Raw genomic sequence first — 14,364 nt, forward strand, 5'->3', positions numbered from 1 at the left:
TTAGGTTTTCCTAATTTATAAAATCAAACTAGTTGATTTAGTTAAGGTGTTGTTTAAAGATGTGAGGATTTTTTATTATTTTTTAAGAAATTTAATTATGGGAGTGTTTGAATTGTTTATTTTTTAATAGTAAAAGTGGATTGAATTTCTGGTGCACTCAAAATTCTGAAGTTAATTCTTTTTTTAATAGTGGAAATGGATTTAATCTGTAAGACACCCAAAATTCTGAAGCTTAATAGCTGTAAGCCAGATTTCTAAACATTTGTGCTAAATTGCATCAAAATTTTGCCAAATTTTCCATTTTTATCCAACAAAAATATAACCTACTATTTTCAAATTAATAATCTAATGAAATTAATAGATAAATTTTAAATTTAATAATATAATCCAAATAAATTTTAAATTCAATAATATAATAAACCAAATCAATAATTAATTTAAACTATTTAATATATTTTGAAATTTGGTAAAGAATTTTCAAGCAACTCACATGCCTGCTGCGAGGTCACCCTATAAACACTTAACAGCCCCATGTATGTCAACATATGTTTTTAAATTATATGCTTTCAAACACTGCATCCAAAAGTTAACATATGCACAATTATGCTGCCCATCTTCCTTCCTAGTGCAGATTTTTTTAATGTTGATTTTTTTACTTCTCATAAATGTGTTATGCTAATAAGTTTAGGTAAAATTATTAGATTGTTTGATGGATAGTTTAATAAAATTATAATTTATTACCTATTTAAAATTATTATTATTATTTTTTATATAGATTTTTTGAATGAGAGAATTCAAAAGTATACATTTATAACAAGGAGTCACTGTTGTGGCGGTAGTCTCTGCCGGGGTCTGCAGGGAAGTGCAAAACTTGGAAAGAATAAATGGAGTGAACCACAGATAAGTAATTCATATAAGTTGTTGTTTTGACATTTACAGCAATAAAATGCCAGGGCCCTTCTGGACTCTCCTTCCTGCCCTTTGGAACTTGCTGGGAAGATTGAGCCCATGGATAAAGCAAAAGAAGCCATATTATTAACCTGATATGCAAGTGCAAGAGAGCGAAGTCCCCCATTTTCTTCCAGCGGGGTAGATAGGTACTAAATTTGAATTTACAGGGGTTTTTTTTCAGAGAAAACCAGATTTTTGCAGGTCAAAATGGATATAAAATGTTAAAAATAAGCAGTTTTTTATATATTTTGGAGTGCCATCCCCTAAAATTTGGGGGATCTCTTCAACTGTGTCCAAAACTCATTCGCTCAATCCCAAAATGGGAATGAAACATAATATAGATAAATATTCAAAACCCTATATTTATATTCTTGCCAAGTAATTCTGTCATTTAGGCAATTTTCACACCATTTTTTATAGTTGATTGGAATGCAGGCCCTGCTGGAAGAATGAACTCGAAATACAGAAAGCTAGTTTCCCTGTACTCTTTGAGACTGTTCTGAGTAGAAAAAGAATCAAATAACTGATCAGAGTACGTCTCGAGTCCTTAAAATTATGATTCTCCTCTATCATCTATATTGTATAAGTTACCTATGACTAGGCCAATATCAGAAAATTAACAGCATTCTAATCATAGATTCAATGAGATTCAAAACCGTAGGAGCCTAAAAGGACACGATTCATGAATTGGAATAGCTTCCAGAATTGGAAGCGCTTACTAAATGATATTACAATCTTGAATAAAAGAATAATTTTGTTTCAAAGGTTTAGCCCATGAGCCAATACACATCCATGCTTGCTTCCAATAAGGCTTTTGCAAAACCACGTCGATCCATTCCATGGCATCACACACTGCTATGCCTTCACAAATCTGCCATTTTGAGATATGATCCACATAAATATATTAGAGCATCATCCATTGACATTGTATTCAAGCATGAATTGACCCTCTTGTTTTAAATACTTAGCGCAATATGGCTTATATTTATTAACACCTATCTGTAACCACGGGTTCAAGTTGCCATTAAAATGCAAAACAAAAGATTTTTCTATATCAAGCTGATCAATTCCAAAGTCATGCCCTAAACCAACTGAAAGCCAAGAGTCTTGCAAACTTTGGGTCATATTGTAGAATGTAATCAGAATTGCAGGCAATGTCCCAAATCTCCAAGGAATATTATACCTATTTTGCTGTCGAACAGGGAAAGAGCAACATTAAGATCAATAATATTCAATCCAGACATCCATGCACACGCATTTCTATCAAAACCATTTGGGAAAAACTTTGAAGAGTTAAGGTACTTACTCAAGTGATGAAACCTTACTTCACAAATCACCATGGCACCATTTACCTTCCCATGAAAATTAATACTCCAAAGAGGTGTCAGGTCCCTTTGCACGACCACATCATCATCTAGAAATAGCACTTTGTTCAGTCTTGGAAAAATTTCAGAAACCGAAAAGTGAGGATGATTGAAGGTAGACAAGTATTTACGTGTGTACCTCCTGAGGATGGATGCTGGGTTAATAATATATCCAGATTTCCATGAGTCGTGCCAGAGAAGTTGTAACCAGTGTTGAAGTCAGTATCTTTGGCAACTATATATGGCTTTGTCTGGGAAATAATAACCTAAAACAATTCATTGGAATGATGTAAATATCCGTGGGCAATCATTAAGGAAAGTACAAAGGATGGTACATTAATAGAAGTAAAGCAAGATAGTTTTTTTGGGTACATTCGTTGCAGAAAAATTTGAGGTCTTTGTTACAACTTCATCTTTGGAAACCTTTGATAGTTCAGACCCCAATTTGTTTAGATCATCGAGATGCCTAGAAAGATTTCTCTGCAAAATGGAGACAACAAAAGCTGGCTTTAATCAGAAAATTCATTTTAAAATTTATAATTTAAAAGCCCAGTAATATCAAAATCCATTTCTTTCATAGATCACCGACGTCAACAAACCAACATAGTATGGAAACAAGGATATATTATTTAATAAAGTAGTGAAAATTTTACAAAATAACTATGGTAGTTATGAGATGGGTTGTATTTCTAATGGGGTCAGTGCCATATTGTGCAAGTACACTGTATAACATGGATTCATTAGAATTTGATCTTCTTACCACCAACTGGCAAAAGGCACGAAAGAAAACTGTATTTAATACATAGCCACTAGATCTTGGTGAAATCTTATGTAATAAACCTTACCTCTGTTTGTTGTGAAGCATCGTCGTGTTTAGACAGACTGACAGTCCTGGTAAAATATGTTTGGTTCTGAACACACCAAATGTAGCAAGTAAAACGTTAGAAAACTTTGATGACATCATTACAAAATTCAATACATATACGACTTTCACAGAAGAAGAAGAAGGAAAATTGACTAAGTTATTGACTTTGGATGTCTTTCCTTCAAATTCTTAATGTGAAGTTAACAATATATTGATGTTACACAAGTTAACAGAATGTATACCAGCGTTGGAGGGACTTCATCATTGATATAGCCTGCAAGAGAAACATACAACAGGTTACAGAACAACCAAATGACTTCTTTGATGTTGAAGAGATAAAGAGGATTCAAAATTTCAAAATAAGATCAAGCTGCTCAAAGGTACTCTATCACATGCAAGTTCCTCATCGCAAAGCGTTTCTAGTGGCTACTGAAGATGCCAAATTAAGCAATCCTACTACTGGTTAGCAGTTGTCATCGCCTAGTCACCACTAAACCAAACTTACTCTATACTTCCATAAAAAAATGAATCCTCCTTCAAACTCACAAGACAGATCTATCATTATCAAATGACACAAGGTTGCACCAAGATGGGAATGACACAATGGGCATCAGATTGGGGACTGCTACTTTCTCTCTCGCTCAGTTCTACTTAATAATTTTAGGAGCTTTAAAGAACGGCAACTTTTAAGAGTTCAGAAGAATAACTGTAAAACTAAGAAATTGTTCAGTTAGTATGCTCCTCAAGAAGCTGCATTTGGAATTTTTGTAAATATAATGAAAAAAACCCACAAACTTATTGATGAAATCCTTGAATGCACGCGACAGGAATTGAAGTCCACTGGCATTTGTGTCTAAGCTCTAAGAAAATAGTCTTAAGATTGCGTGTGGGTTTTCCAAGGAAGATGCATTCCATTTCAGTATCCAAACATCAGGGTTTAAGGCATCGGTGTTTTGAAGCCCTAATCTTGTGTTCTCTAATCTTTGGCATCTAATGTGCGCAAATGCGACAGCCTTAAACTGTATCTGCCCTCAAACCTCACACTCACCCTAAGTAGCTAAACATGACAATGCAGAAGGAGAGATCAAAACCCTGAGCCTACAAACTCATAAAGTTCTGAAATAAGCCTCGTAGTGCCTGCTTTTCAATGAGAACTAATACAAGCATTGGCCCAAAATATTCCACAGTGCTGGGGATCTAGGCAATCATCAAATGCCCATTGTCTTAGTATACAACAAAGGGGAAAAATGGTCAAAAAAATGCAAACAACCGACTAATGAAAAGTCCATCACATCATAATGAAAATAAATTGACCTGGTACTTTTCCAAATATTGACCTGGGATGGTGCGAGAGTATTAGTTGCCAGACCGTAGTAGTTGCAACTGAGTATATGAGATAGTAGAGAGCCTCAAACTCCATACCTGTAACTGTTACGATATATATGAAAAAACCAAACCACCTTGTTAGATAGATAGATTGAATGACAAGTTCACTTATGAATTTTAAACATAACAAGAAAAACAATTACCTTCAGCAAGGACGGCGCTAGCATCTCTAGCATGACTGGAGCGAAAGCCCTGAGTCATATAAGAATTAAAATATGTTTCATCTAAACCTTTACCTTACAAGTAAACATGACTAAGTGTAGTAAAGAGGTACAATAGGAAGAAATTGTGTTTGCGTGAAGAAAATGGGCACCAGAATAATATTTGTGTGCACAGCACATGCGCATACTGAACTAGTAGTCAAAAAAAAGTTCTGGGTGAATTGTCCCCTACAGTCAAAGCATCAAGAATGAAAAGATACAAAAATTAATGGATGGGCATAGCTATACCTCCATCAATAAAATCTGTAAGCAACACAATCTACAACCGTGGGCACGATAAGATTTTTTGGCCTCCTGGCATAACTCACCAATAAAAATTCACCTCAGGATCATTGTAAAATCGAAACTAGTAAGTGGGAGGAAAAAGAGAGTACCAGAGGGTTGGGACGAAAACTCGTTACCCAAACAAACACAATAAAAGTTTCTCCTCTGCTGAAGAATCGACGAGGAAGATTAACCGTCTACAACAACAAAATTAGGGGTTAATCCATTGCTGTAGTAGATGATTTTAAACATGTGAATGATTACACGAGGCCCTAACTGGAAGCATAAAAAACCATAGGGAACTCGGCTAAACCAACCAAATTTCAAAACTTACCAGTAAATCAACGTGGAGTTATGCAAACGGCGGTGCAAAAGAAAAACCATCCGAACTTATATCTATCGTTCAGGAATTTGACTTCAGGGCACTATGCAATGTCCTGTGTAGGCCATTACAAAAGATAAAGGATAGATCTACTCCATGTCCAGGCGGGTTTTTCGCCGATGCACACGGGTTGAACCCTCTTAGTTAAACATGGATAACATAACTAATTTCCGTCACACAAATGACCAAAAGGAATTAAGTTAGGGTTTAGGATTGGAGGAATAGCTAGCAATCATTACATCACCTCGATCGATCTGAACCATCCCCAAAACCCAAAGTGTGAAAAACATCCCCCTCCATCTGATATTCCGGTGATGATTCATGGCATGGCGAGAGAAGAGTGGCATGCTAGTCCCCAGGTGTACCATAGTAACGTAAAACACTTGAGCCATAGGCATGCCATCTGGTACCAGCTACTAAATTCGTGACATACGCATTCAATGACAAGGGTTTGGATTCGTGCCGATCACGCCTTACGACAACCCAACTTTCCGTCCTTTGCATCGAACAATGTGAAGCCCGTAATACGACTCCAATAATTTTCCACACCAAAGCTTTGGTTAGACTTAGGTTAAAATGCTAATATAATAAAAAAATACAACGGTCAACCTACGGTCAGCGATCGATCGATCGCAAATAGTCCCAGGCAGGGACTAATAATAATAAGTTTGAAAATATTATAAGATAATTTGACGGGTAGTTTAATAAAATTATTATTTATTGCAAATTCAAAATTACTGTTTTCTTTTTCATTGCAAATTTTTTGAATGGGAATGTTGAACTATAGAGTTAATGTTGGATTTTTTTTTTTATTATTATCTTTGTGGAGAATTTATTATGATAATATGTTGAAGTAAGATTATTAAATTGTTTGTGATAGTTTAATAAAATTATTGTTTACGATAAATTCAAAATTATTGTCCATCCTAGAGTTAATGTTGATGGGGTAGAAGTCTAGAATTAATGTTGATTTTTTTTTAATCTTTGTGGAGAATTTATTATGATAATATTGAAGTATAGAGTTAATGTTGATTTTTTCATCTCTGTGGAGAATTTGTTATGATAATATGTTCAGGTAAGATTATTAAATTGTTTATTATAGTTTAATAAAATTATTGTTTATTGTAAATTCAAAATTACTGCCTATCCTTGTTCACGAGGTCTTCTGTTAAGGCACTCCTTGATGTGAAGTCACTGGTTCAATTCTTTGCTTAGATTGCGGTAATATATTACACATGATGATGTAGCCTTGCCAAACTTACAAAAAAAATACTGTCCATCTTCCCCATCACAAATAGAGAGCTGAATTATAAAGTCAATGTTGATTTTGTATCTCTATCTTCTTATTTCAGAATTTGTTATGAGAATAAAGTTAGATAAAATTATTAGATTTCTTGATTAATAATTTAATAAAATAATAATTTATTACACATTTATTAATTTATTATTTAAAATTATTAAATAGTTTCGTTGGTAATTTAATAATTATACATTCATTGAATTTATTATTTAAAATTATTAAATAGTTTCATCATTAGTTTAATAAAATTATTATTTTTACAAAATATTTTTCGGCGAAGATCACATGAAACACCATTTGTCGACGCGTTTCGAACCAACCAGTGTGGTTCATCGTCAGGACAAGTTGAAGAAACAGATCCAGCTTAGCAAGTTAAATAGACTGAGTAGAGCCTCCAACGGCTAACTAGACTGAATAGACTGAGTAGAGCCTCCAGTAGCCGTAGGTCTAGTTAGCCGTTGGAGGCTCTACTCAGTCTATTTAACTTGCTAAGCTGGATCTATTTCTTCAACTTGTCTTGACGATGAACCACACTGGTTGGTTCGAAACGCTTCGGCAAATGTTGTTTCATGTGATCTTCGCTGAAATTTCTTTTGTAAACTTGATATGGATCATAGAAGCCTCAACTCTAAAATTATTATTTATTGTAGTTTCATTCTATCCTTAATTAAAATAAAGTCATATAAAATTATTAGATTTTTTTATTGGTAGTTTAGTAAAATTAGTATTTATTACATATTCATTAGATCTAAAGATTAAAGTAAAAAAGTTAATATTGATTTTGTAATTATATTTTTATTATAAAATTTTGAGTAAATTTATTAAATTAAATCTACATTTGTGTTTAAATAAAATTATTAAATTATTTTAGCTTTAGGGTGTTGTTAGGCAAAGAACTGCTAAGGCCTTAGTGACTCTATGACCTTCACAGGTTCAAACCTGACTTACATATGGGCGGTGCTTGATGGTGGTGAGGTTGCACTTGGAAATTATAGTGGTAGCTCAATGCTTGGGATGGTGCGAGAGTTACAGTGCTTAAAAGTGGTGAAGTTACACCTGTAAATTATAGTGACAGCAGTCTGAAATCCATCTCATATCACGGGAGTATGAGCCATATCAAGGGAGTACTTGAGGGTAGGCGTTACCAATTCTGCCGGTGATAAAAATAAATAAATTAGTAAATCATTTAAAAAATTAGTAAGCCATTTTAACTTTTATTGTGAGACTCGTAGGTTTAATTCATTATCGATCACTTTTCAAAGTGACTTTTAGTTGAAAATTGAGTGGATCTGTGTTGGCCAAGCCGATATGAGGATAGGGGCTCTATAGAATATCTTATTTATCAAACACATAAGGAACATAATAATTATTTTAGTATTTTCGGTAGGCTGTGCGCAGATTTAATGGAAGGGATTCTGACGATCATAGTTGTAATGAAGATGAACTTCCATGGAAGGGATTCTGCATGCTCTCATCGCAGCAATGAGCGTTGGATGTAGATTAGTAGCCTGAAAACTTTATCTCAGCCACAACGAATGACCTCCTAGGACATTCAATTGATTGGTCTAATAAATAACAGATATGATTTTAATTGTGTTGCAACTTGTATCCGGTCCAAGTTAAGAATGAATAATGCTGCAGGGTCTCAGCAGGTATTATATCCATCGGGTCTGGGAACTACCAACAAACATTCGTAGACCCTGAAAATTGTTTGCTAACCAGTCTGTGCTTACAGAACCATGTCCACGGGTTTTGATGCCAAGATTGAAGGCACCATTTCCACCATTAGAGTGGGACCTGTATTCACCTGTATATGACCGCCGATCACCGCATCAGCATCGCTCGGTCTTACGCTTCGACAGCATTCCATAAGTTAAAGCAAAGAAACCAGAAACAAGACACAAAACATTTGAATCCACCATGCGCACCTCATTGTACGAAAGGCGTGAACAGGCAGGCGTGAACAAGTAACAGGTAGTGTGAACAAGCAGCATGAACAGGCAGGCGTGAACAGGCAACATGAAACATGAACAGGTGGCCAAGCAGAGGACAGGGTTTTGTGAGCACAATGGACAGGCAGCGTGAACAGAACAGGTTTCGTGAGCACAGAGCATTGAGGCAGTTAACTTCTAAATAAGTAAACGTTAAGAACATGGAAAACGCTCAGAAGAGCCAAGGCGTAAAGAACAAGGAAATTTCATATTTTGTGGAAACAAATCATTTGTGTTAAGTCAAAATTGTTTCAATTGACAAAACAGGAAGGTGGATTTGAGTAAACCCAAAGCAATATGAGGGTATTTTAAGGCGTAGGATTGCTCACCTTAAATGGGGACGAATGAGAAGAAAACCGATCAAGATCAAGAAAAAGAAAAGGAAAATAAATAAGAGAAACAAAAATAAAGAAGAATCAATCATTTATAGTCCCACATCTACACCTCTTACTTGGTCATCACATCTATGTGTCCAAGAACTGATGAAGATCGGAGCAAAGCTGGAGATTTTGGAAGCCAGAGAACAAGAAAGAGACCGCAAAATTTCAGAGATCACAACTACAAACCAATGTCTAATGGAAGGTAATAGAAATTTAAAAGAACATGTAACAATGTTACAAGAGGCTCCAGAGACAGGAAAACAAGAATGGAAAAATATGAAAGAAATAATAACAACAAACATAAATGTGATAATTTCTAAACAAAATCAGGTAGATACATAGGTATCTCAGCAAACAAACATTTCCAAAGGAAAGGCAAAAATGAACAGTGGAAAAGATAGTCCAAAATAAATAAAATCTAGAGCTGAAGACGCTAATGGTTACATATGGACAGAGGAAGAAGAAGATGCAAGTGATCGCAGAGCACAGGAAATAGAACAAAAAGAAAGACATGACAAAAAATCAAACCTTATTATCAGGGGAATAAGAGATTATGGGAAGAATTAAAGTACTCTCAATTTGACAAGAGACTTTCTGAAAGAGAAACTACATTGGAAAGGGAAAATTTGGCAAGCAAGAAGGCTTGAGAGGATATGTGAAGAGAGGTCTCAACCCATAAAAGTCACCATGGCAAGCGTACAAGAGAAACGATAGCTTTTGGGCAAAAAGAAACTCTTGAAAGGCTCGTACTTCTTCCTCGATGAAGGTTTAACCAAAAAAAAACAAGAGGAGAGAAGGGATGAAGTGGAGAAAATTAGAACATCAAGAAATTAAGGGAAAAGGGCATGGTTATACAATGGGAAAGTCATTATTGTAGTGTTTGGGCCTCCAGGTAAATTAAGGCAGCAAGCTGACAGTAAAGAAAAAACAGAGAATTCAATAATAGAGACATAAACAACAAGAGCAACATGGACAAAAGGGAGTGAAGACCCAAATTTGAGTCTTATGTGCCAAACTGCATAGTAGTCAAATCCTACCTAGGTCTACTTAAGTTTAGTTTCTTGGAATTGTAGAGGTTACCCTTGGAGGAGACCTAGGTTAGGGCCTATTGTGGAAGGTAAAGACATAATTTGTCTCACAGAACTCATTAGCATGATGGTTGCAAAACTCCTATGTTTGATGGTTATTTGATGTTGGCAGTTTGGAACAAGGTAGCAGAAAATGGCAAAGGGTATGGGGGAATACTAGTTTTAGTGAAAGAAAAAGAAGGTCGTCACATTCAATTAATTAAAGAAGATGTAAATAAACAATATTTATGGTTGAAAATATTAGAGAATGAGAATCACATAAGAATTGAAGCATGCTATTTTTATCCTCAAGTCTCAAAAACTTACAAAAATAAGAGGCTTGACAGCAAGGATCCATATGCAGCTTTAAAACAAGATATTGTCGTGTAATCTCAGTAGGGAGAAGTTCTTTTAGTGGTAGATTTCAATGCTAGAACAACAAATAATGAAGCTAGCATCCTTTGTTTCAAAGAGGATAACAATCCTATTTGGCTCACTGAAGAGGAGAATCCCCAATGGGTGAGCTGTTCAGAAGATGACAAAGTTAGCAATCATTTTGGAGATGAGTTGTTTACATTGTGTGGGGCTTTTAGCTTAATTATTTGTAATGGTCTAGATAGATGAAAAAGTTCTGGGAACTTCACTTACAACACATACAATGGGGCAAGTTCCATTGAATATGTGATGTGTTCACAAAGCTTATTAAAAAAGATAGATGAAGTTAGTATTGGAGAGCATATTTGGGACTTAAAATTAGACCATAACCCAATTTTTATAAGGTTATCATGGTTAGAAGAAAGACAACATAGGAGGAAAACCCAATGCTCTCGACAATCACTATGAAGGGGCAAAATTCTTCTAACACAAGAAAATGGTACTATCTTCAAGACAATGTTAGAGAGATTAATTCAGAAGGAGAAAACTGGTTTCAAATGCTTCAGCAGCCATGAGTTAACAAATATAATCCAAAGCGCACTTGACTAGTGCAAAAGAGAAAAAAATATGAAATCAGTCTCACATTGCTTTCCTGTAAATGTTTGATTTGATGAGGAATGCAAAATGGCAAGGAGAACCTTGGAAAAGGCAGGAAAAGAGAAGATGAATGTAAAGTTATATAAGCAGCTACTAAAAAGGAAAAAAGATGAGTTCATGCAAACAAGGAGACAAGAGTTAATATATTTAAGCAAGAATAATCCAAATATTTTCTGGCAGGAACTACAACCAAGGAAGAAGCAAATTGAAAATAATATTACAATCAATCAATTGTCTGAATATGCAAGGAAACTCTATGAGAAAGAATCTGAGGTGGATTCCCCCCCCAGGATCAACACAAATTCAAAGCTCTTCACATCACAGGAGGTGGAGAATGGAATTAAGAAGCTGAAAACAGGAAAGAAAAAGGACTTGGTTGAACTTCAAGCAGAGTATCTAAAATGGGGAATGAACGCTCTTGCACCGCACATCATGAAAATATTCAACAATATCATTCAGCAAGGATTCCCAAGAGACTGGACAACTAGCCTAGCAATACCCCCTTTTAAAAGTGGAGACATTAATAATCCATCTAACTGTAGAATAATTATGATCAATCCTTTGTTTGAAAAGCTTTTTGGCACCATGGTAGAAGACAGAATTAGCAAGTGGGCAGAAGTAAAAGAAAATAGAGCAAGAGGACAAGTGGGTTTTAGGCCGAAACATTCTACAGTGGATCATGGCATCACATTGAGACACATTGTTGAAAAGGTTTGGGAGGACAAAGAAGAAGTATTTTGCTACTTTGTTGACTTCAAAAAAGCATTTGACTTAGTCCCTAGGGATAAGTTGTGGCATAGAATGGAAGAATTTGAAATTTCTATGCATTATAAAGTCGCTATCCATAGACTTTATGAAGAAGTGAAAGTCAAAATTAGAACCTTAGCAGATATTTCAGAAAGCTTTAGAAGTGACATTGGAGTCAAGCAAGGTTTCCCTCTATCCCCCACTCTTTTTGGTCTATATATTAATAAATTGGAAGAGTGGCTAAATCTACAAGGTGGAGATGGTGTTCGGTTGGGGGAGTTTGTGATAAAGATTCTTTTATATGCTGATGATATTGTATTGATTTCTAAATCAACCCATGGATTGCAAATGCACTTATATGCCCTTAAGCATTTTTGTAGAGCAGTGGGGATGCAATTCAATACTAGCAAGACCAAAATAATGATTTTTTCTAATAAAAAAAAGCAGAGCCATCATACTTTCTTCTTTGAAGACAACATTCTTGAAGAAGTAAATGAGTACAAGTACCTTGGGATTGATTTCAACAACAAACTCAATTGGGAGGACTGCAGAAAGAAGAGAATTTTAGGAGGGTGGAAAGCATTACATGCTCTTCAAAACAGATGTAGAGAGGCAAAGTTATGAGACTGGAAAATTACTAAAGTGCTTTTTGAACTCCTAGTTTGTCCAGTGATGCTATATGGATGTGAATTGTGGGCTAGCAGCACTGCCGTCTCAAAATGGAAACAAATTGAGAAAATACAAAAAACACTTGATCATGAGTAAGTTCAAAATAAAAAGTTCGGTACCTTATGAGATAATGTTGAGTGAAACAGGAGCAACTTTCATTGAAGCAATTGCTATGGTGTGGCTCATAAGATACCTAAAAAGAATTGAACAAATGAGAGTAGGTATTGTTGACACGACAAATTTTCGTTATGCCAACAAAGGGAACCAACCCGATCGGAGACCCCGATTAGATCTGCTTTCGTTTGGAATGGCTAGTTCTGATGGGTTTTAAAGGACCCCGTAAACTATTATAGGTGCTAAAAGAATGCTCCCAGAAGGAAGACTTCCATTAAATCAACAAAAGAAACAGCTAACCTATATGTATCAGATCCTATCTATACTGATTCTGCTAGTCCTAAGTATTCTAATGTATCCTACAGGAGCATAACAAAAAGAGATTAAACATCATATATAGATTCCAAGTCCAAATGAATCAATTACTGGTTCATAGATGAACTAGGCTATGTTAAATCTTAATTGCATTCTAATTACTCATACAGGAATACACTTTCCTTTCCATACAAATAAAACTTGCAACTGATGTTTAACAAGGTTTCGAATCAGCAACTGCTCATGAATTAACCATGGTAAAAAATTATATCTAAATAACCAAGACTAGTCACGAACTGTCTGTTATCAATATGCAAAAAAACAAAACATATTTATATTTATTCCACCAACAACATCTTGATTCTAAACACATGAAAGAAAAGGAAGATAAATCAGAAAAAGGCTCCTTCTTGACCCAAAGAGTCTTGTTATAAATCGGAAAAAGGCTCCTTCTTGACCCAAACAGTCTTGTTTATTAGCACAATAAATCCAAAAGTTGTTCTGCCCCAAAAAAAATTCCTCTACCCATCTCCGGAGGTAATACTTATACAGAAAAGACTGACCCTCCATCTTCCCCCCCAACTTTCCACCTTCCTGCTCTTTTTCATATACACAATAAAATATATAGACGTAGAATCAATCGGTGAAACGGCTAACACGTAGAGGGCATATCTGCTGGAGCGCTTCATTTCTTGGGGAAATGAATGAATGTTGATTAAAAGAGAATGACTGCGTGTCATCTCTTTGCACTTGTATTGAGCAAAAGTTATTCCCTATTATTTCCTGAAGGAAACTAAAGACACTGTGATCATCATCCCACATTTACCATGATTGAAGGTGTGTTTGGAGGTAATAACATCTTGATAGATCAACGTTGTCATGAGTGCTTCCTATTGACATAGAGTGTGCCTCCATTATGAACTATGACAGTTCATATCCCTTTCTTGCAGAGTATGTCTTTGCAATATCGACATCAGTGGTGCAGAGGTGTTGTCTTGATATAATTCGCATTTATCCGTTATTGGGTCCACTCGAACTTGCCTTCTTATCTTGGTCCTCACCTGCAGAAATAGTTCATATTAGCTATGATCATGAGAAATATGACAAACATGCCCACAAACAAACCTTGCATTAAGTCACAATTTCAATTTAATCTCGCAACACAGAGCAACTATAATTATTAAACCACTGAACCTGTTGTAGCATGTATTCTCGTTGCCATAATATTCATTTTTATTCAAGAATCGCTTGACAATGCTTCAAAAGCAGACCTTTCACTCTATCGGATTTTCTTTTAAAAACCCGGACCACAACAC

The 14,364-nt window shown here is 35.3% G+C and overlaps 1 long non-coding RNA gene across 1 annotated transcript; it reads right to left on the reverse strand.

The window, feature by feature from the left end:
• Positions 1-2,446: 2,446 nt before the first annotated feature.
• LOC149171860 (uncharacterized) lies at positions 2,447-3,232 on the reverse strand. The gene is made up of 3 exons (XR_016259584.1): positions 3,161-3,232; positions 2,688-2,795; positions 2,447-2,581 (listed from the first exon to the last, which is right to left on the reverse strand). It is a non-coding gene; the product is annotated as an uncharacterized LOC149171860 (long non-coding RNA).
• Positions 3,233-14,364: the final 11,132 nt, after the last annotated feature.

This window comes from Pinus tabuliformis, chromosome 4_2 (genome assembly GCF_031772625.1).
Source record: "Pinus tabuliformis cultivar Carrire ecotype Pingquan chromosome 4_2, CPIR1, whole genome shotgun sequence".
NCBI classification, from domain to species: domain Eukaryota; kingdom Viridiplantae; phylum Streptophyta; class Pinopsida; order Pinales; family Pinaceae; genus Pinus; species Pinus tabuliformis.